A 22,065-nucleotide genomic window follows, 5' to 3' on the forward strand; every position below is an offset into this window, starting at 1 on the left:
CATGCTTCTGCACGTGGAAATCCAGTTTTCCCAGCACCATTCGTTGAATATTCTGTCCTTGCTCCAGGAATTGGTTTTAGATCCTTGATCAAATATAAGTTGGCTGTAGATGTTTGGATTGATTTCTGGTGTTTCTATTCTGTTCCACTGGTCTATCCATCTGTTTCTGTACCAGTATCATGCTGTTTTGATTATAACTGCCCTATAATATGTCTTGAAATCTAATATTATGATGCCTCTGGCTTTGTTTTTGTTGTACAAGATTGCTTTAGCCATTTGAGGTCTCCTGTGCTTCCATGTGAATTTCAGCATCATTTTTTTCCGGATCTGAGAAGAATGTCTTTGGTGTTTTGATTGGTATTGCATTGAATCTATAAACTGCTTTTGGGAGAATGGACATTTTGATGATATTGATTCTTCCAATCCATGAGCATGGAAAAATTTCCCATTTTTTGGTATCCTTTTCTATTTCTTTCTTTAAGGTTTTGTAATTCTCATTGTAGAGATCTTTGGCATCCTTTGTTAAGTTTATTCCAAGGTATTTGATTGTTTTTGTAGCTATTGTGAATAGGATTGATCTTAGAAGTTCTTTCTCAGCCATGGCATTGTCTGTGTATATAAAAGCTGTTGATTTTTGTGCATTAATTTTATACCCTGCTACATTGCCAAAATCTTCTATGAGTTCCAATAGTCTCTTAGTAGATTTCTATGGGTCCCCTACATAAAGAATCATATCATCTGCAAAGAGGGATAGTTTGACTTCTTCTTTTCCAATTTGTATCCCTTTCATTTATTTTTCTTGCTTAATGGCTCTAGCTAAAACTTCCAGTACTATATTGAATAGCAATGGTGAGAGTGGGCATCCCTGTCTGGTACCAGATCTCAGTGGAAATCCTTCCAACTTTTCCCCATTCAATAGGATGCTGGCCATGGGTTTTTCATAAATTGCTTTGATTGTATTGAGGAATGTTCCTTCTATACCCAATTTGCTTAGAGTTTTCATAATGAAAGGGTGTTGTATTTTATCAAATGCTTTCTCTGCATCTATTGAGATAATCATATGGTTTTTCTTCTGCAGTTTGTTAATGTGGTGTATTACATTGATTTGCAAACGTTGAACCATCCCTGCATACTAGGGATAAATCCCACTTGGTCTGGGTGGATGATCTTTCTGATGTGTTGTTGCATTCTATTGGCCAGAATTTTATTGAGGATATTTGCATCTACGTTCATCAGGGAAATTGGTCTGTAATTCTCTTTCTCTTTTTCAGGTTTAGGAATTAAGGTGATGCTGGCTTCATAGAAAGAATTTGGGAGGATTCCCTCTCTTTCAATTGTTCTGAATAGTTTGAGAAGAAGGGCCTTGCCATGGACTTATTTTCATAAAACTTTTGTTAAAACAGATTTACTTATTTATTTGAAAGGCAGAGTCACAGAGAGGAAGAGACAGAGGACTCTTCCAACTGCTGGTTTACTCCCCAAGTGGCCACAAGGGCCAAGGCTTGGCCAGGCTGAAGCCAGAAGCCAACAGCTTCTTCAAGGTCTCCCACATGGGTGCAGGACCCCAGCACGTGGGCCATCTTCTGCTGTGTTGCCAGGCGCATTAGCAGGGAGTGGGATTGGAAGCGGAGCAGCTGGGACTCAAACTGGCGTCCATATGGGATGCTGGCACTTCAGGTGGTGGCTTTACCCACTACATCACAGCGCTGTCCCTGTCTTAGAACTGTACCTCAGGGCCTGGCATTGTGGCTCAGTTAGCTAGGAGGGCAGGGAGTCCTGGCTGCTCTGTCTCCAATCCAGCTCCCTGCTGATTCACCCGGGAAAGCAGCGGAGGATGGCCCAGGTCCTGGGTCCCTGCCACCCCCGAGGGAGACCTGGATGGAGTTCCTGGCTCCTGGCTTCAGATCGGCCCAGCCTGGCTGCTGTGGCCATCTGGGGAGTGAATCAGCAGGTGGAAGAGACTTCTCTCTCTCTTTCCGCCTTTCAAACAAATCAGTACATAGATCTTTATTCAAAAAAACTTTAACTCATTCATTTGTCCACTCAACATTAACAAAATTATTCCAGGGTAGAGAGAGAGGGGGTGACAGACAGACAGACAAACAAACACAGGGAGATCTTCCATCCACTGGTTCACTCTCCAAACGCCCACAACAGCCAGGGCTGGGCTGGGGCTGAAGCTAGGAGCAGTGGACTCAATCAGGTTTCCCACGTAGGTGGAGAAAATAATGACCTATATGAACAAAGAGGCACTGAGCGCTCTGCTGGCCCCCCTGCTGAACCAGGTGGGCTGGGCCCCGGTTCTCACTCCTGAGGCTTCAGTGTCTGGGCCTGGGAGGATGGGATGGGGCCCCTGACTCCGACCATGGGCTTTGTGGGGGTTGGAACTGTGGTGATTGTGTGCTGCAGACCCAGCACCAAACAATGGCCCTCCCCTCCCCTCGCCTCACCTTGTGCGCCAGTATAGGCACCGGGTGGGGGTCCGCAGCCCGCCACCTGCTCCCTCTGTGACTGTGAGATGCGCCGCAGCATCTTGTCTGCTCTGAATCCCCAAAGCCCGGCACACGGCAGGTGCTTCCGGAATACCCAGGGCTGGAAGACGTGACCCCAAGTGGTGCCTGGCCCGGCCCAGCCCCTGATTTAGCGCCAATTACAGAAGACGCCTTGAAGAGGCTTTCGGACTTGCTCATGGCCATGGCCTCCCAGAGATGCTCTGCTTATCCCCGGGGCCTACAGGGCGTGTGTTGTGGACCCAGGATAACACAGCACGCAAGAGCCGCAGCAGGAATCTGAAGCCCGGATGGTCTGAGTTGCAAGCTCTGGGCCGGAAGCCTCACTCTGGGCTGCTGCTTCTGCTGGCCGGTGCTGGACTGGTTCCCCACTGGGGCGGGGAGAACATCTCCGCGTTTGTTGGCTGTGTCCTCGATGTCTTGGTCTTGTGCCCGGGTGTAATGCCTTTGACAGGGCTGATGTTCCCAACACCCGGTGCACTGCCAGGCTAGAGGCTGCCACTAGGTGGTGCTACATTCCAGGGAGTGACTGCTGCTGGCCGTTCAGACAGCAAGGGGCAGGCTCCCAGCAGCTGCCGGCAGTGAGTGGGAGCGGAGCAGGGTGGCTCAGAAGTGGGGGCTAAGGGAGAACAAGGGGAAGAGAGAGTCTCCCAAGCCCACAGCTGCTGATGCTGCCTCCCAGGAAGCTCGTGGGTCAGAACAATGGGCAGAGGGGCCGGGGAGGAGTCTGCAGCTAGCAGAGGGGGCGTGGGTTGTCCTCCCTGCCTGGGACCCCGGCCAACGCACCTGGATTCCGATTCCACCTGCATGTGTGGCTCCTACCTCCCAGTCGGGCCTCGGCCACTGCTGAGCTTCGAGTGCCCAGGGGAGAAATGTGCACTGGCTAATTCCAACCCTCTGGCCCTGCTACCCCTCCGCCCTCTCCCACACCCCTCTCCCCACGCTGTCCTCTTAGTCCTGGTCATTCTTTGATGGAGAAACAAGGTCCATGGTGTGTGTGGGGTTGCAGGCGAGGACTGGCAGGGCTCAGATGTGGGTCCTTGTGGCCGCCTTGGTCAAGGAGGGTTTCCTGGAGGAGGGGGTTGGATTCTGCAGCCTTGGGCGCTTGGCAGTGTTTTAAAGAGCAGAGAATGGGGGCTGGCACTGTGGCAAAGTAGGTTAAGCCTCTGCCTCCAGTGCCAGCATCCCATAAGGGTGCTCCTCTTCCAGTCCAGCTCTCTGCTGTGGCCTGGGGAAAGCAGTGGAGGATGGCCCAAGTGCTTGGGCCCCCGCACCCACATGGGAGACCCAGAACACTCAGCCTCGGAGTCTCCCAGGTAGGGTGTCCACGTGTATTGTCCACACCAGGACGAGCTGGTGAGTGAAAGCAAGTGCTAATGATGATCACGCTGGGATGCAGGCGGAACATCTGGTCACCCTGCCCACTCGTTCAGGGCTGCCTCACTCTTTCCAAGCCGGAGAGCATGCAACAGGGCACAGAAATGGGGCCATGGCCTGGGATGTGTAGCAGATTCGGGAGGAGCCCGCTCACAGATCCGTGGATCCAATCACTCCAGCCCCACTGTCGACCCACGGGGGCTGCAGTGCCTGATCTGTGGGGAGTGCTGAGGGCCCTGCCTTGGAGCCCCAGACTCTCCCCTGTGCCCAGGAGAGAGGGGAGGCTGCCTTCCGGGTGGCGGGCGCTGGCACTGGAGTGGCCACTCCCCAGGCCTCTCCTAGCTCTGCACGAGGACCCCCTGGCCCTGTCTGCACTGCTTTCCTTGGGCCCTAGTGCATGGAGTCTGCTCCCCCCACCCCGACTTGGGACAGTCCCTTGTTCTGCCTGGTGCTGCTTTGCCCACCCTTCTCATCCCAGCCCCTCCCCTGCATCCTAACAACCCCATGACAAATTATCCCAGGGCTAAGTTAAATTGGCTGCCGCATCGCATGCCATGGATTATAGGGAGGGGAAAATACATAGCTCATTAACTCAAATCCCAGCCCCTCCCCCAGGGCTCTGCTGTCCTCCCTCCTTCCTCCGCTTATCTCTGCAGAAGGAGCGTGGCCGCAGGACTGGCGCTGGCGGCTTCCGGAGACTTCCTGGGGGAAGGAAAGACTTAAGGGCAGGGGGCAGTGGTTTGGACAATCAATCGGGACCATCAGGACCAGGTAAGAATCTGCGGCAGCCCTTGCACTACATGGGGTCCACCAGCAGAGGGCGCCAGGACGTGGAGAGGGGGGCCCAGCCTTTCCCTCGTTGCAGGAGGGCAGTGCTCTTCCTGGAGACCCTTCCAGGAGCGGGGAAGGGGGCCAGCCTCCGCCCACATCCGGGGTCTCCCGCATTGTCCCTGGAAGCCTAGCAGCACTTGGGGACGAGGGGTTGGCCTTGCCTTGGCCGGGAGGGGCCTCTGGGCTCAGCCAGCCTGCGCGGCTGCCTCTCTAGGGGGGCACCTGTCCGCGGATTGCAGAAAGAGCGCAGCGTCCCTTTCCTCCATCTTTGTGGCCAACGCCAGGGGGCCCGGGGGAGCCGCCCTCCCAGAGAGGCCATGAAGAATTCATGGGGCTTTTGTCGCTGCCCGCCCGTGAACTCTGAGCGGGGACAGTGGCTGGCGCAGGGCCTTTGTCCGCAGCCTCACAGAGGCAGTGTCAAGTGTTGGCCCCGGTGGGTGAGGGGCCGCCCTGTAACTTGAGGACGGACCCCAAATTCGGGCTGCATCAGCTGCCAAGTCACGTTGTCCGAATGGCTGAGCTGAGTGGCAGCCGGGACCTGGAGTCATGGGCGGGCGGGGGGGGACCGCTGGGGCAGAGGGGCTGTGCCACTGCGGGGCGGTCACCATCTGGACACTGGCCAGGAGCCTGGGCAGCCGCGGAACACCAGTGGCCGCTGTGTGCCTTCCCAGGAGCCACCGGGGTGGGGCTTTGGCGCAGTGGTTCAGATGCGGCGTGCGACACCTGCATCCCGGATCCGAGGGCCTGGGTTCCAGTCCTGGCTGCTCTGCTACTGACTCCGCCTCCTGCTAATACGCACCCTGGGATGAGGCAAGGGCATGGCTTCCTGCCGCCCGTGTGGGACACTGGGATCGAGCTCCTGGCTCCCAGTGTCAGCCTGGCCCAGCCCTGTTGGGGGAACGAGCCAGCAGATGGGGGAATCCCTCTGTCTTGTCTGTCTCTTTCTCTGTGTCTTTCAAAGAAATATAAACATGAATAAATAAAACATTAAAAAGGCATATCGTTCCAGAAATAGGTCTCGCTCCCACTCTGTGCCCGCTACTGTGTCAGGTTCATGTGTAAGGCGTGTACTGCCTGACATTCCACCATCAGAAAGTCACCTCTTTGTGACTTTCATTAATTTAGTGACTACTGGAGTCGCATCACGGGGCAGGTGCAATTGCAGATGCAGGGCTCATCGGCTACCACGAAGCAGCCACGAATAGTGGGGACAAAAGTAAACGGGGACCTGTTCTATCAGGGAAGAGAAACCAAGGTGAGCGGGGGGGCAGGGGCACGCCTCGACATTCTATTAGAGACGGTGGGCAGCACGGGCCACTCCCAGGAGTGGCATCTGCGTGGCGATGCGTGGGCATCCCGGGGAAGGGACCGTGCTGGGTGGCAGTGAACGTGGCTGGAGCAGAGCAAGCATGGAGGAGACTGGTGGGAGGCGAGCGAGGTCAAGTTCGCAAGCCTCGGGGCCCCTGGAAGGGTTGGGACTTTACCCTGAGCGAGCAGGGGCTGATGGGAGGGACCAACAGGGCCAAGGGGAGGCCACTGTGGCACCCCTGGGACCCCTGGGACATGCGGCGGCCCAGCGAGTGGCCGTGCTGCGTGCTGGCCCCTCCTCCCGGGCCTTTCTCAGCGGCTGCCGCAGGGCTGTGCCCAAGCCCTTGGGGTAACTGCGTGGGCGCACCCAGCAGCCCTAGGCCTGTCTTCTCCTCCCAGCTCTGGCTTACTGCGTGTCCTGCTCCCGGGCCTCCTCACACTGGGAGAAGTCAGGGATGACTTCCTGGAGGAGGGGGCCCCTCCATGTCCCCTGGGGCGGGTGTGTGGAGGGCGGCAAGGGACAGCAGCCCTGGAGTTCACAGCTTCTGCACTGTTAGGTCCATGGCTTGAGGGCAGCAGGCAGCAGGAGGGAGACCCGCAGGGCACTGGAGGAGGCGGGAGCCAGGCGCATGTTGGGGCTGGGGTTTCTGGGCCCTGGGGCAGAAAACACGGCATTGGGGTACCAGTGCCTGTCACTCCCTCCCCTTCTGCCCGCCTTGAAGAGGGTGTGACGGCTCAGGTGTGGATTTGTGTGCAGGCTGGGGTACTGGGCGGGACCTCCCTGAGCGCCCCAGGTCCCCCTGTGGGCCTCGCGCAGCCAGCGGACAAAACATCCACCCCTACTCCACAGGCCTGCGCTCTGCAAGGCCTCAGGCAGCCTCAGGGACGCTCCACGCTCCCCACCCCGTCCCGGTCCGTCATTGTCTGAAGTTTCCCCACACTGCATCAGGGCCTTGCTGCTGGGGGGGGGGGGGAGGGTCCAGCCTGCAGGGCGAGCTCAAGGAGCGAGCAGTGCCACCTGGACATCAGAGCCTGGGCATCAGAGCCTGGCTACACCGGTGTGCACCTGCCCTCGGGCAGCTCCCAGGATGGACAGGTGCTTGTGTGCACACGTGTGTGTGTGGACCCATGTGTATATGCATGCATGTTGGCACATGTGCGAGCAAGCCTGCAGTGCGTGCACGAGCACATGCATTGTGCAGGCACATGTGTACGTGTGCATGTGCACATGTGGAGGCATGTATATGTTGACACGTGGGCATGCATGTGCACACATGTAGGCACATGTAGATACGTGTGTGTGTGTGTGTGCACGTGTGTGCTGGCCGAGTAGACACTGACCGCCGAGTGGATGACCATGGTTTCCTTTGTGGAGGGCCGGGACTCAGGCTGAAGGCCCCACCTCACCCGAGAGACGTGGCGGGACCCAGTAGAACTCTAGGCGGGGGTGGACAGACGCTGTGTGGGGGCTGCTGGCCGGGGTCTACCAGAGGGATGAGGCCGCCTCCTTGATTTCCGTCCTGCCCATTAGGCCGCGACGAGCCACACCACGCCCAATCCCCGCGACTCCTTAGCGGCCCGTTTATCCCGTGAGATGCTGGTCCCTGTCTGCAGTCCCCAGGGGCCTAGATGCTGGCGTCACGTCAGCCATCCTCGGTGCGCGGCGGGTCAGTGCGGCGGTGCGGGCACCAGAGGGCGCCCAAGCGCTGGGATTTGCGCGGCGGCTCCTGGCGGGGCGGCGGGCCTGGCGCGCGGCGGCCGCCAGGGGGCAGCAGAGCGCAGGGCGGCGGGCGCGGGGCGCGGAGCGCGGGGCGCGGGGCTGGGCGGCGGCAGCTGCGTTCCCGGCTCCGAGCGCCGTTCTCTGTTAGGAGGGTAATTTAGAGCAATTACACCGATTATTATTGCTTTTCTAATTAGTGCTTTTCCTACGGAATTAGCCGAGTGTTTATTAGGAGCTGCTTGTTGCCAGCCGCTTAACCGCTTCGCTGCCGGGCGCGGGGCGGGGCCGCCGCGCGGGGCCGCTGGGTTCTGCGGTTTCGCGTCAGAGCGCGGATTAAATATTCATTCTGCTTTGTTACAGATAGCATTAAAATTTCATCAACTGCACGTTTTCCTTGAAGTCATCCCTGCGCGTTAACGTGCAGCGGACCGCAGAGAAAGCCCCCCGACCGGGGCGGAGCTGGGGCCTGGGGCCCCGGAGCGGGGGGGCGCGGGTTGGGTCCCGAGGTCCCCTCCGATCCCCGCTCCCAGCCCGGTGTCCTCGGGCCCCGACAGGGCGGGACCTCCCTGCCCATCTCACAGCTGAGAAGACCGAGACCCTGCGGAGGGGGCTTGCGACTGCACCAGGGCTGACGCGGCCGGGCTGGCGTCCCCTCCACCACCGCCACCTCTGGGGGCTTCCGAGCCCCGGGCCCCCGCACCTGCACCCGGGCCTGCCATCCACGCGGCCTGCAGACTTTGCCCAGCTGCCCAGTCCTGCACGGAGCTCCTGGGCTGGGAACCTTCTGGAACCTTTGACCTGGCTGGAGATTCAGGGTCGCTCACTGGGTGGGGAGCGGCGGGTGGGCCTCCCGCCTCCCGCTCCCGGGTCCTGGGGCCCCCAGGACGCACCCAGCGAGGGCGCCTGTGCTGGGTTCCTTGCTCACCGGGCTCCTGGGAAGCCACGGCCCCCCGCGCACCCAGGTGTGCGTTTCCAGCTCATTAGCCACTTGATGGAGAGGCCGGGGAGGGGGCGAGGCGGGGACTATTGGCAGAAAATCAATCAGAAATGAAGATTAATGATCTCCAAAATGTTCCTGTGGGTCAGCAGGGAAGTGAGATTCGGGCTCTCAAAGCAGGGGGTGATCAGCCGAGCCGCGGACCCGCTCTTGGCCGCAGAGAGGGGCACAGGCTCCTCCCTGGCCCCCGCTGGGCACGCGGAGGCTGCGGGGGGCACCGCCGGCCGGCCCGGGACAGGGACCCCCCCCTCCATCCCGCAATGATCAGCTCCCCAGGGGGGGCCGGAAGGCGGGGTGGCCGGCACCTGTCCGCCAAGAGACCACAGAGTGGCAGATGATGCTGCGGAGACGCTGATGGGAGGGCGGGGGCTTAGCGCCCACCCCCATTCTTAGGCCTCTTTTCTTTCCCAGCGAACGCCTCAGCCAGGCCAGCGGGACAGGGACAGGGCAGCGCCTCAAGACTCTGCCCCCTATCCCCGCGGACGCTGTAGAAGGCACCAGAGCCCCTGGCCCCCTGCTGGGGAGGCCTGCGGGGGGCGGGCCTGCCTCCAGAGGCCCGGGGGTGGGGGCTGGCGGGCAGGTGCTCCACGGTGGCCTCCCGACCTGGCCCCTCCCTGTGTCCTTGGCAGTCCGGGGACTCACGTTCGGCAGGGCCACTGCGCAAGGGGGTGGGGATAGGAAACAAGGGTGCTGGGGACCCAGAGCTCTCTCTGCTTGACCCTCTGGGGCTGCGCGTGCACCGGGGGTGGTTTAGGTCCGTCGCCCGAGGCTCCTCTCCAATGACAGTGGTCTGGGGACGCCCACGGCCGGGGGGAGGGGTGGCTATGCCTGGGGTCTCTCAAGTCCATGCTGGGTTCCTGCGCCGTGGAGACCGAGCTGTGAGCCATGGCGTGCTCAGCGACAGTCCGGGTCTCCAGGCACTGATGTCAAACACCCCTTGGGGGCCCAGGTCGCCGCCAGCGAGAACAGAGCTTGCGCGCACCTCCTTGTGCGGCTGCGCAAACCGAGGCCTAGAGGGGCCACCTGGAGCGGTTCCGCGCCGGGCTCTGGAGTGAGCCAGACCTACGGTGAGATGCCCACCCTTCTGCCGACTGGCTCTGATGGGCGCGCCGCCAAGGAGCCGCTGCCTGCCTCAGTTTGCCCACCTACCAAATGGGAACGCGGGTGCAGGCTGAGCAGCCCTTATCCCAATACGTGGCCCCGGAAGGGTTTCGGATTTGGGAATTGTTCAGGTTCTGGAATATCTGCATACACGTGATGAGGTGTCTTGGGGATGAGACCCATTCTAGAATCTTCTCTGGACTAGCAACAGGAAGGCCTGAAGAAGATGAGATTCTGAGGCCACACCACAGCTTCCCTCCCTGCGGCCAAAAAGCCGTGGAAATAGAGGAAAAAGACGTCTGCAACGTATGAACCGTGCTCAGTAGCAGTGGCTGTGTCCAGGACGGCAGAGGGACTGTGGGCGCAGCAGCGGGGGGACACAACACGGCCCTGGGGAGCGGGTCTTGCTGAGAAGAGGGGCTCCTGGGGACACGGGCAGGGACCTGGTGGGGGAGTCCCAGCAAGGGCGCCTCCTCTTTTCCTGCCTCCTCCCCAGGCCTCATGGCACCCACAGGCCACTACCTGGGGTGGTGCATGTGGTAGGCGTGGTACCCACTAGGGAATTCCCTGGGGCTTGGGGAGTTCCCCAGGGAGCGAGGGTCATCCACTCCGGGGTGGCTGAGCTGGGGCTGTGCCCGTCTTCTGCTCCCCACAGCCGCGAGCGCCAGGCCGACCGAGTCGACACCCCCCCAGTGCTGGTGTCAGCCGTGAAGAGCCTGCCCACGCTGGTCAATGCTGAGGGGGGGGCGTGCTGACGTCACGGGCGGAGCACTCGGCTCAGCAGGTGAGGGCCGGAGATCAGGGGGCAAGCACGGGGACCTGGAGTGAGAACAGAGGACAGAGGGGAGCACCCCGAATCCCCAATGCGCAGCCTTCTCAGCGCCCGTGGGACACACAGGGGCAGGCGCTGTGCCCCATGCGGCTGTGCCGGAAGTGCTGCTGTGTGTGGCGGGAAGGGGGGAAGCTGGAGTTTGCGCTTGGACTTGGGTTCCTGTCCCCAGATTTCTTTTTATGTAGATGCAGATCCTGCCGAGTCTCCAGTCTGAAGCAGTTCTGGTCCCGAGCATTTTTGATAATGGGTAGTCCATCCATAGCCTCTCAAAGAGACGAGACAGATCCCCGCACTAAGACTCAAGCAGAAGTCGTGGGAGTTAGAACTGTGTTAGGGGCCGGTGCTGTACCTGTGAGAGCAGCATCCCGTGCCGGAGCGGCGGTTCGAGTCCCATCTTCTCTGCTTCCGGTCCAGCTCCCTGCCAGTGGGTCTGGGAAAGCAGCAGACGATGGCTCGGGTGTTCGGCTCTCTGCCACCCGTGTAGGAGACCAGGATGGAGCTCTGGGCTCCTGGCCGTTGCGGCCCTCTGGGGAGTGAACCAGCGGGTGGAAGACCTCTCTCTGTCTCTCCCTCTCTCTGTCTGTAACTCTGCCTCTCAAATAAATAAATAAAATATTAAAAGAAAAAAAAACACAGCAGAGGTTTGATGCCTACAGGTCTGGAGGGCAGGTGCGCCGTCCAGGTGTGGGCAGGTGCAGGGGGCGTCTCTTCCAGGCCTCTCCCAGCTCTGGGGGCTCCTCGGCCGCTGAGTGCATGCTCCATCCCTGTGTCCCCGTGGCCCTTGGCTCTGGCCCCGTGCAGGCTTGGACCTGGTGCCCACGCTAAAGGCGCTGTCTGGAGATCCTTGTTTTATCTGCACCCATGGTCTTTCCAAATGGGGGTCCCCCTCGCAGACCCTGGGAGCTGGGACACTTTGGGGGGCTCAGACTACGTGGGAGCAAGGCTTGGCTTGGGATCAGACTTCTCATCAGCAAAATTGGATCCAAGAAAATAATGGAGTCCTATTTCCAAGGCTCGGAGGGGAAATGGCTTCGCACATAAATTATCATTCAAGTGTGAGGGCAAAATGAAGCCGTGGCAGACAAACACGGACTCAGAACATTACCAGCCCGCCCGTTCCTCCCGGGAAGAATTATTGTATTTGCCTAGTGCGCAACACGCCTCCCTGCCGGCCCCGCCCCTGCCGGGGGAGACCGGGAACCCCCACCTGCCCTGCGTCGGGACCCTTTGCAAACACGTTGGCCCCACACTGCTGGGTGACCCGTTAGAGTTTCTGAGACGAGAGTGGGACTGGGTGTGTGACGGGGGGGGGGTCACCCCTGCCTCTTCTCATTCTGGACTCTCTCTCACAGCTGTTAGCCATGTGATCTTTTGTGCTGTTTACTGCTGTTTTTCTGAATTCCATATGAATCCGTATATGTCATATATACAGAGAATCTTGATTCTCAGTTTCAGCGACTATCCGTTGGCTGTGGGCTGTGGAGAATTAGATTCTAGCTCTCCAATAAGCCCCTGTACTCCCTCAACGAACGCATAAATGACCAGTGCCCCAGCTTCTAATTTAACTCTATCCCCCTTTTTTTTTTTTTTTTTTTTTTTTTGTGAAAGTCACACCTGGAGGCCGGCACTGTGGCGTAGCTGGTAAAGCTGCCACCTACAGCGCCAGCATCCCCTATGGGCGCCAGTTCCAGTCCTGGCTGCTCCACTTCTGATCCGGCTCTGTGCCAATGAGCCTGGGAAAGCAGCAGAAGGTGGCTCAAGTGCTCGGGCCCCTGCACCCACATGCGAGACCTGGAGAAAGCTCCTGGCTCTGGCTGGGCCCAGCCCTGGCCAGATGCAGCCATCTGGGGAGTGAACCAGCAGATGCAAGATCTCTCTCTCTCTCTGCTTCTGCTCTTCTTCTCTCTAACTCTGCCTTTCAAGTAAATAAATAAACCGTAAAAACCAGTCCTGCCTGGGTGCTTGTGTTGCAGGAGGATGCGCGATTCCCTCTTTTCTCTCTCCGGCAGGTGCTTTTTCCTTGCTCTGTGTGCACACCGGGTACTGCGCACGGGCTGGCCTGGGCCCCGCAGGCTTCCATCAGGCACACCCCTGGCATCTTCCTCCCGCTCCAGGGCCCAGGTCTTTGCTCACGTGGGTGACCCCCTTGTTCAGTGGCTTCTGGGAAAGCCACGGCCTCTGCACTTGCAGGTTGGTCGGAGCTGGGATTCAGAGCTGGAAGACGTTTCCCCAGGCATTTGAAAGTGTCTCTCTGCTGTCCTTTAGCTCTCAGTACTGCTGTAGCGACTCTGACGTTGAGTCATTCGAATGTGACCTTTTATTTTTAATGTGATCTTTTTTACCCTCTGGAAGCTTTTAGGATAATCTATTGATTCCTACTATTCTTAAATTTCACTATAATGTGCCCTAATGTAGTCACATAGATATCCAGTTTTTAAAAAAATCTCATTTCTTAGCTTCATTTGCAGACATAGCCTAAAAATAAAAGTAGAGTTGCGCTCTACAAAGTCTTCTTTAAGGAGGGGATGTTTTTCTTCTTTCTGCTGCCTGGATGGAGGTATAATGACTGGAGTCCCAGCAGCCATTATTGAGCCATGAGGTGACATTCCCTGAAGCCGCCTGACACGGTGCAGAGCCCACAGTAGCCTTGCACTTGTTGCCTCTGGGTTTTCTTTCACTTGAGAGAAAAATGCATGGCTGTAAATGGAAAAATAGTTTTTTGTATCTGAAAAGCAGGGAGACGGGAGGAAGGCCAGGTCTCCCATGTGTGTGGCGGGGGCCCGAGCACTTGGACCATTGCCTGCTGCCTGCCAGAGTGCGCATTGGCAGGGAGCTGGGATCAGAGGCAGAGCGGGACTTGAACCCAGCACTGGCACCTGGGGTGCGGGCATCCCAGTGGCGTCTTAGCCCCTGCACCAAACGCTCACCCCCACCTCCGTCTGTGTTTTTCAACCGCTATTGTGTGGGCTTTTAAAATTAAACAAAGCCCAACTTGCTCCTAAATGCCAATATGGACAAAAATACATTTTTCTGCATGAAGTCGCTTTTCTAACACCTGCCCGACAGCGCTCAGTGTGTGTTTGACCCAAGTGCTCGATCGTTGTCTCCCCAAGTTTATCTGAAGAAAATTGTCATGGGCTCCAAACAATCGCGCAGTGGACACCCGACAGAAGCCCAAGCACGAAGTAGGAGAAAGACAGAGTAAAGAGACGGGAGTCCAGGGAGGCCTGAGGGGCAGCAGGGGTGGCGGCGCGGGCAGCAGGGGCGGCGGCGCGGGCAGCAGGGGTGGCGGCGAGAGTTTGCTCTGAGGGTGAACTCACCTGCTGGGCGCTTGCAGATACTGTGACGGAAGTGCAAGGGGTTGCTGGCCAAGAAACAGAACAGAAATCCAAGGGATAACTTTCAAAATGTTAGAAAAGTTTGCATCAAATGATACGGCTCAAATTCCCGAAAAATGGGTCCAAATCCAACTCAAAAAGCATGAGAGGGGCCGGCACTGTGGCGCAGCGGGTCAAAGCCTGAAGCGCAGGCATCCCAAATGGGCGCCGGTTCGAGTCCCGGCTGTTCCACTTCTGATCCAGCTCTCTGCTATGGCCTGGGAAAGCAGTAGAAGGTGGCCCAAGTCCTTGGGCCCCTGCACCTGCGTGGGAGACCCAGAAGAAGCTCCTGGCTCCTGGCTTCGGATCAGCACAGCTCCGGCTGTTGCAGCCATCTGGGGAGTGAACCATGGGAGACCTCTCTCTCTCTCTCTCTCTCTCTCTACCTCTCTCTGTAACTTTGTCTTTCAAATAAATAATAATAATTAAAAGAAAGCATGAGAAATAGAATAGTGTGTGTGCACACACACACATACCAGACAACCACCCCCCACACTCACCAACACCCATACCCACACTCACACATCCACACTCACACCCCCCCATACCCACACAAACACCCCCCATACCCCCCACCCCCCTCACACACTCACACCCCCATACCCAAACACACACCCCTCATACCCCCCACCCCCCTCACACACTCACACCCCCACGAACCCATACCCACACACTTTCACACATACACGCATACACACACACACACACACACACACACACTCGCCAGTGTCAGATGACTCTAAACAGCAGGGGCATGTGGCGGGCAGCCCACATGCCACGTGTGCCACGTGTGCCACATACGTCATGTGCCAGTGCCTTGGGGCCGGTCCCTGCCCCACACCAGATTCCAGCTTCCAGACAAAACGCGGTGTGGGAGGCAGTGGTGGTGCGCTCCGGGTCTGGGGTCCTCCACCCACAGGGGGCGCCTGGATGCCGTGCCCAGCTCCCGGCTCGGGCCTGGCCCAGTCCCCGCTGTGCGCTCCACTGCTGGGGTGGGCAGCGTAGCAGTTAGGACCTCGTTGGGGACCCCTGTGCTCCAGGTTGGGGTGCTTGGTTTGAGCCCTGGATCCGCGCCCCATCCCAGCTTCCTGCTAGCACACACCTGGGGGGCAGCAGCTGACGCTCAGCCACCGGGTCCCTGCCACCCACAGGGGAGCCCCAGACGAGTGCTCAGCTCCGGACTTTGGCCTGGCCCAGCCCGGGGCTCTTGTGGGCACTTGGGGGGTGAACCAGCAGGTGGAAGACCTCTCTCTGTCTCTCTGCCTTTCAAATAAATAAATGAACAAATGTTTTAGAACATTTCCCAAGCTGGCAGCTAGAATGTCTGACTCGCGCTCCCGTACGGGGGAAGCAAGGGAGATGATTCCACCAGGACAACATCTCCAATCCCCGAAGCGCCCTAGCCCGCCCCCAGGGAGTAGAAAGCAGAGGTGCCTGTCCCACAGCTGCACAATGGGAAAGCTGGCGGTGGGGCCCTGGTGTGCGAATTGGGGAACTGGGAGGGGGAGATCCTCCCTCACCACGGGGTAGCGCCATTCAATCAGCGGGGCTGGGTTTTTGCGTGTGTCTGCCCCGGGTGGGGTCACACCCTGGCTGCCCTGGCCCTGAAGCCTTGGGACTTGGACCCAGCCTCTCTGCAGAGCCGCAGCCTCGGTTACAACAGACGTCTTGGCTCCAGGGTTGGGTGAGCTGCTGTCCCACGCCGGCGTCTGCCTGTGTTGGCTCGGTCTCGCTGGAGCTTCCTGACTAATGCAGCACCCTTGGGCTCGCATGAAACAAGCGACTCCCTAGGGCCTTTGGACAGAGCTCCGGGCCACTTGCAAAGGCCCCTGGGGGACACGTCCCTAGGGGAGGGCAGCACCCAGCTCACTAGCCGTCCCCTGCTGCCTCCCTCTTGGGCTTCAAGACAAATCCACCTCCAGCAGGCTGTCACCCAGGAAGTGACTTCACAGCTCCCTGAGCGGTCCCCAGGCCCCACGGGGCTCTCGCTTCACAGCCTCTGAGGGTCCCTGTGCTGTGGGCTGGTGCCTGGTGTGCCCCCCCCCCCCCCCAGCAGGCCATCCCAGGACCAGAGGATGTTTTCTGGCCGGCTGGGCTGTGTGAAGTGCTTTGGGCGATGAGAAGTGAGCACACGTGACAGGTGCCACTTCGGAGCAGATGCTTCCAGAACCTTCTGTGGTTTCCCGGGCCGTGCCCAGAATGGTGCCGCCCCTCCCACCGCGGTCCTGGAGTGGGGAGGGCGTGGAGCAGAGGTGCAGTCACCCCGAGAAGATCATGAACGGGGGCAGGAAGGGAGCCTTGGCGTTCGGATGTCCCTGAGGTTCCGGGTCACTTGTTGCCGCGCCATCTTGAGCCCGAGTGAGTGACAGAACAGGTGACTGTCGGCTCGTCACCGCTAACAGCTGTGAGCGATGTGGGAGCAGGCACTTGGCCTTCCTGTAGCCAGCGCCTGCTTGCTGATTGCTCTCTGCGCGGATGCAGAGAGCCAGGGGCTGGCCTTTGGCCTGGAATTGTGCCATCTGGTGGGGACTCACAGACATGGCAGCCACGAGGGCCCCGTCTAAATGTGCCTGAGCCCCCACCCTGTCCCTGCACCTGCTTGGGCGTGGGGCAAGAGATACACAGTTCTTATTTCCCGAACTGAATAGGTCTGTCTGTGTTTGTTAACCCGTGCCACTCTCTTCCCAGAAAGGTCTGGAAGGAGCCTCGGGGTCTTTGGGTTTGTGCCTGTGGCCCTGTGAGTCCTCGTCCAAGGTTGAAACCCAAGCACCCCTTTCCTGTTCTCTTCTTCCTTTCTTCCCGCAGTCTCATGCCCCTGCCTCCCCCACCTCCCCCGCCCCGGGTCCCAAGGTTCCGAGCTTCGGCCCTGGCAGCAGATGCCTTTCATGATGTACGTTAACGCCTCCCAGCAGAGCCGCTGGCCTGGAATACAAAGGAGGACGCTGTTTGATGTCAATGTTATTCCAGAACACAAGCTGAGGATCTTCATAAAATCCTCCTGCACCCTTCCGCGTCGGCCGACTCCATGGAAGGCGTGAGAGGAGCGGCGTGTAAATGGCAGTTAGAGGTAAATTATTAACGGTCAGAACCTCTTTATTAGACAGTCGTCCACAAAGGAATTTTATTTCGGATCCTCTGACACATGACAAACGGCCGCTTCAGACGAGAAGTAAACTGTGTCCTCTGGCGGTAGGACCGAGGGCTGTGTCAGCTGGGGGAAGAAAATCCAATTTGCTTTTAAATGCCATTTACAGACTGCTTCTTTCATACTAACAACCCAAGTGACTGACGTGGAGCATGCGAAAGTTCAGACCTTGGGAAACTTGACCCAGACCTTGTCCAGGCAAGGAGGTCCCTTCCTGAACCCCAGGCTGCGGGGTGGGGGTGGTGGACAGCTGCCCCACGTCCCCCGCATCTTCATTTTCTCTGATTTGCCAGGGGTTTGTGGAATAGACTACGTGGCCAGACAGCGAGCAGAACATGCAATCCACCGAATTACATCCTACTTAGGAGTTTCCAAAAGGCGGCTTTGAAACAAATTCCCCAGGATAAGCAGGATAGGCAATGGTGTAGCTAATGTGTGTACACACACAGCGAACAAAGCTTGTCTCCTAACTGTTTAAATAGCCAGAGGTGGGAAGAGAAATGGAATGCACAGTCAATCGCTTGGTGTTCTGCTGCCTCCTGTCCCTCCCCCAACCCCTCCCTGGGCAGTGGTGGCTGAGCTGCTGGTCAGGCCACAGGCTAGGTGAGGAGCTGGGTGGCAGAGGGGCGCCGTGCTGGACGGAGGGCTGTGTGCAGTGTGCAGCCCGGATGGGGTCATGGCTCGTAGGGTTGAGATAGACTGGGAATGAGGTAGAGATGGCCTGGGGGTCAGGGACCTGGAAGCCAGCAGGCGAGACCAGTGAGCGCACAGCAGAGAGAGCGCACAAGGTTTCGGGGGGGTGTGGCATGGTGGTTGCTGGGATTCAGTGGCAGGGACGGGGACGGACATCAGCGAGAGATGAGCAGAGCAGAGATTTGGGGCCAATGTAGGGCAAGGTCTGAGACAAAAACCAGGCAGCACACAGATTCCTGAGGTCAGGATACGGACTCACAAGCCAGACAGGCAGTTCTGGCAGCTGCCATGAGGTACCGGTGACAGGAGACCCGACCATGAGCTCACGCTCACTTTCACGGCGCCGCCCGGATTTTGTTAGTTACTGGCAGGAGCTGTTATTGGGGCACAGTGAGCTGGGCTCTGCAAGGTGGAGGCAGTCTCAAGGCAACGAAGGGCTGATGGCTTGTGAGTGGTGATGGGAGTGAGGTCAAGGCCGATCGTGACAGGGAGGGAAGGGGGGTGGACACTGATCTGTGTCCCCAGTGTTGGTGACAATGGAGTGAGCCAGCGTGTGTGCATCTTGCTGCACAGTGCAAAGGAACGGCAATGGGTTGTGCTTTGGTTGTTACAGGACGTCCCCACAACCCACTCAGACTCCTCCCCATCCCGAGGATCTGGCTTCAAAGGGCCCGATGGATGTTGTGGGACTGACGGGTTGGTGGGGATCCTGATGTGTGCTCTGGAAGAGAAGTTAGTAAGCAGGAGAGCTGGCCCAGGACCAGCAAGGCTGGAGCCCCCATGGAAGTCTCTGTAGCCTGGGCTATGGGAATGGCTCTGGGTTCCGTTTCCCATCATCCCTTTGTATTTCTTCACTGCTCTGGCTTACAGAGTCAGCTCAGGTTAGGGTCTGTCTCTCCACCTCTGCTGACTGTCTTGAGTATATTTGTTTATCATCTATCTATTATCTCTCTCTTTCTCTCTCTCTCTCTCTAGCATCTATCATCTCTATATCTATCTATCTATCTATCATCTATCTATCTATCTATCTGTCTATTTCTATCATCATCGTCGTCATGATCCGTCTAAATTGAGGAATGGTTCAGGTGACTGTGGGAGCTGCGAAGTCCCCAATCTTTAGTACGCGGGCTGGACACCCAGGGAAGCCAGTGATGCAGCCCCAGGGACCTGAGAACCCGGAGAACAGAAGGTATAAGTTCTTGTCCAAGTGCAAGCGGCGTGGATTCCTTCTGCCTCTGTCTTTTTGTTTTCCATAGGCCCCCGGTGGATTGGATGGATGAGGTCCACCTGAACTGGTGAGGGCCCTCTTCCTCATACTGCCCACCAACTCAAACACCTTTGCTCCCCTCCCACTCCATTCATTGGATTCCTTTTTATTAGGTGGGCAACTCCTGTGTGCTAGGCAGCGTTCTAAGGGGAGTGGCCAAATCGACACAGTGCCTACACCTTGGGACTTAAACTCTCATGGAGGAGACAGATAGTAAACAAAAACATAAAACTGGACAGCAAGGGAGAGTGAGTGGACACTCGACTAGGGATTAGTGTATCTTGACTTGAACCCTGTGTCTATTAACCTTAGGGAAATCTTTGTAGCTCTGTGAGACTCTATGTCCCGGGGAAACTCAACCAGAATAATCTTCACCAGTCCTTCCAGCTTCCACACGTCTGTCTTTTAACATTTACTCTATATTTTGCCTACTTATTTCCGTACTTAGTTCTAACCCCTTCTTGATTCTCAAACAACCATTGTGCTCGTCCCACATCCTTTCCTCCAGGGCGTGCAATTCCCCCGGGTTTCTCAGTGGGACTGGCAGGTGGCAGAAGTGGATGTGAGAGCTGCCAGTCCTCAGCCGTTCTCTGCTCTGTGCCTGTTCCTGCGCTTTTGCCAGCAGCGAGCTACTGAGTGCCGGGCTCTGCCCCACCCCCAACCCCACAACTCCTCAGGTCCTAACCCAGCTAACCCACCCCTGATCTCCCTTGACATTTGATCCATCTAGTGGACTTTTTGCCTTAGTCACAGGCTTGTCTTTGGTTGACTGTTGTGACCCTTGAATACCCATCTGCCTACCCTTATCCCAACAACAACCCCACTCACTGGAGGTGAGATGTGGAGGAAGGCTACACAGCTGCGAGGCGGAGCCCTATGTGTGTTGAGACAAGGTGTTAACCTTGTGTTGAGGGGCGGGCAGTGGTGGAGTCTGGGAAGGAGGCTGGGGAGGGAGGTGTTGCTGGGAGTTGTGTTGTGGGAACTGGGAGTAGGGGTTTGGAGAAGCTGGACAAGCCATCAGGGGCTCCAGCTGCAGACTTGGTTCGGCACCCCGTGCCCACACTATGCTACTTTGCTCAGCCACGAAGCACCGCAGACCTAGGCCATCCTCTCGGGGCCTTGCTCCTTCCCAGCTCAGCTCTGTCACCACTGTTTGCTCTAATTGGCATTTGTGGGAGGGGTGAGGCTGGCAAGGAAGAGAACCTGGGCCTCCCAGGCTAACCTCGGCCATCTCTCTCAGGTTCTCAGGGAGTCTCCTAGAGTGGGGACAGGTACAGGTGGGGTTTGGAGAAGTGTGTTTGAGGGGGCAGAGGGACAGCTGGGACTGTTGGGAGCCACACCTCCTTTCCTAGAGGTGCCCAGAGTCCTGGGGGAGGTGTTTGGCTGAGGTGGGCTGGGCCTCCTCACCTTCACTTTTCTCTTGCTCTCTTGCAGGGTCCTGTTCAAGGCTAACTTGAACTTGGAGATGTACCTTCTGGATCTTTAGTGATTGAGGGTGGGACTCTGGTCTTTAACAAAGGGAGAAAAGACCCCAGGGAGCCACACAGTCCTGGAGACCTGGCCTGGTTTTTGGAAGGTCAGTTAAAGGAAAGCATGTAATATTTCTGTTCTTAAATTTTTTTTCCAACTTTTATTTAATAAATATAAATTTACAAAGTACAACTTTTGGATTATAGTGGCTTTTCCCCCTATAACCTCCCTCCTACCCACAACCATCCCATCTCCCACTCCCTCTCCCATCCCATTCTTCATCAAGATTCATTTTCAATTATCTTTATATACAGAAGATCAACTTGGTATATACTAAGTAAAGATTTCAACAGACTGCACCCACACAGACACACAAGGTATAGAGTACTGTTTGAATAGTAGTTTTACTGTTAATTCACATAGTACAACACATTAAGGACAGAGATCCCACATGGGGAGTAAGTGCACAGTGACTCCTGTTGTTGATTTAACAATTGACACTCTTATTTATGATGTCAGTAATCACCTGAGGCTCTTGTCATGAGCTGCAAAGGCTATGGAAGCCTTTTGAGTTCGCCACCTCTGATCTTATTTAGACAAGGCCATAGTCAAAGTGGAAGTTCTCTCCTCCCTTCAGAGAAAGGTACCTCCTTTGGCCCGTTCTTTCTGCTGGGATCTCACTCACAGAGATTTTTCATTTAGGTCAAGCATGTAGTATTTCTATTTCCAAGTGGGTCTGGCAATTCTTCCTCCAGGCAGCCACCCCTGCTTGTGGTCCTTTCCTTGATTTCCAGCCTAACCAGCATTCGCATTGTCTTTTAACTAAGAGATATTTGTGTGATGGCTGCAAGTCCCTTTCAAATGCCCCAGCGGTAGTTTTAACTCCATGCACAGATCTTGGAGGGCAAAGCCGCATCCAGGTTTCTTTCCTGACTCTTACCAGTTACAAAAACTGCTAATAATTAATCTCAAATATTACAATTATCTAGACACTACTACTATAACACAGGATTTTCCTTTTTTAAATATTTATTTTATTTTTTTGAAAGAGCTACAGAGAAAGGTAGAGAACAGAGAGAGAGCTCTTCCATCTGCAGGTTCACTCCCCAGATGGCCGCAACGGCTGGAGCTGTGCCAGTCTGAAGCCAGGAGCCAGGAGCTTCTTTCACATCTCCCACGTGGGTGCAGGGGCCCAAGGACTGAGCCATCTTTTACTGCTTTCCCAGGCCATAGCAGAGAGCTGGATTGAAAGAAGAGCAGCCGGGACTCCAACCAGCACCCATATGGGATGCTGGCACAACAGGTGAGTGCTTAACCTACTAAGCCACAGCGCCAGCCCCTGGTTCTGCTTTTTCATGGCAAAACAATATTCTCTGACCATTTTACACAATTTTTCCCATCTTGTCTGGCTTCTGCCCTTCCCCCAGTGGTGCCCAG

Source organism: Oryctolagus cuniculus, chromosome 10, assembly GCF_051225735.1.
Source record: "Oryctolagus cuniculus isolate XC-2025 breed Fujian yellow rabbit chromosome 10, ASM5122573v1, whole genome shotgun sequence".
NCBI classification, from domain to species: Eukaryota; Metazoa; Chordata; class Mammalia; order Lagomorpha; family Leporidae; genus Oryctolagus; species Oryctolagus cuniculus.